This window comes from Capricornis sumatraensis, chromosome 11 (genome assembly GCF_032405125.1).
Source record: "Capricornis sumatraensis isolate serow.1 chromosome 11, serow.2, whole genome shotgun sequence".
NCBI classification, from domain to species: Eukaryota; Metazoa; Chordata; class Mammalia; order Artiodactyla; family Bovidae; genus Capricornis; species Capricornis sumatraensis.
The window spans coordinates 55,537,319-55,538,635 of record NC_091079.1 but is presented as its reverse complement, the minus strand read 5'-3'; the positions used below and the strand labels follow the sequence as shown (position 1 = coordinate 55,538,635).

Genomic DNA, 1,317 nt, shown 5'->3' with positions numbered 1-1,317 from the left:
TTCAAAAATCTAAGATTCCACTCTGTGCTCTCCACAGAGCGCCAATGTGATACCTGCTCGGACTAAACCCATATGAATCAGGAGGCTTACAGCAGGGCACCACTCAGTTGGGGGATGGTGTCTTCTTCTGAGTCTGTCTTTCACGGCCTTTCTTTTGAGTAGGAGAGCCTGGACTTCTTTCTGTGACAGCTTTTTTTTTTTTTTTAATGGAACACTTCACAAATTTGCATGTCATCCTTGTGCAGGGGCCATGCTAACCTTCTCTGTATTGTTCCAATTTTAGGATATGTGCTGCCAAATGAATCGAGTATGACAGCCAGATTTTTTTAAAAAAGCAAAAGTATGGGAATTTCCTGGTAACCCAGTGCTTAGGGCTCTGTGCTTTCGCTGCAAAGGCCTGGGTTCAATCTTCAGTCAGGGAACTAAAATCCTGCAGACCACACAGCAAAAAAGTAAATAAGCAAAATCAGCAAAAGCGAACACTTTCAGGCCTCTGGAAGCCCAAACCCAGAACAGCACAGCGTCCCTTCTTCCATGCTTAGTTGGTCAAACAGAGCCAGAAAGCCATTGCAGATTCAGTGGTGGACAAGTAGGCTTCACATCTTGATTGGAGGAGGAATATGCCTGCAGCAGGATGAGATGAACTGTCGAAGGCTAGCCTTGTGAACAAGGCTTCCCGGGTGATGCTATTGGTAAAGAACCTGGCTGCCAAGGTAGGAAACGAAAGAGATGAGGGTTCGATCCCTGGGTCAGGAAGATCCCCTGGAGGAGGGCATGTCAATCCACTCTAGTATTCTTGCCTGGAGAATTCCATGGACAGAGGAGCCTGGTGGGCTAAGGTCCTAGGGTAGAAAAGGGTCAGACATGACTGGAGCAACTTAGCACGCACCCACACATTCTTGTGAACCACATACCAATGTCTAACTGAATGTGGAAAAATAAGACACTGGAGTCAAAGGGTGAGTCTAGGGTGGTTACCCAAGCAGAGTTGTATCTAACAGCCAAAATGACTCAACATGGGAGAGGGAAACTAATACGTGTTGTTGTTCAGTCATTCAGTCGTATCCAACTCTTTGTGACACCATGGACTGCAACACACCAGGCTTCCCTGTTCTTCACCATCTCCCTGAGTTTGCTCAAACTGATGTCCATTGATTTGCTGATGCCATCCAACCATCTCATCCTCTGTCATCCCCTTCTTCTCCTGCCTTCAATCTTTCCCAGCCTCAGGATCTTTTCTAATGAGCCAACTCTTCAAATCAGGTGGCCAAACTATTGGAGCTTCAGCTTCAGCATCGGTCCTTCCAATGAATATTC

At 46.5% G+C, this 1,317-nt stretch overlaps 1 non-coding gene across 1 annotated transcript; it reads right to left on the bottom strand.

Moving 5' to 3' along the window:
- Positions 1–200: 200 nt before the first annotated feature.
- Positions 201–311, bottom strand: LOC138088840 (U6 spliceosomal RNA). Its single transcript, XR_011145748.1, has one exon. It is a non-coding gene; the product is annotated as a U6 spliceosomal RNA (small nuclear RNA).
- Positions 312–1,317: the final 1,006 nt, after the last annotated feature.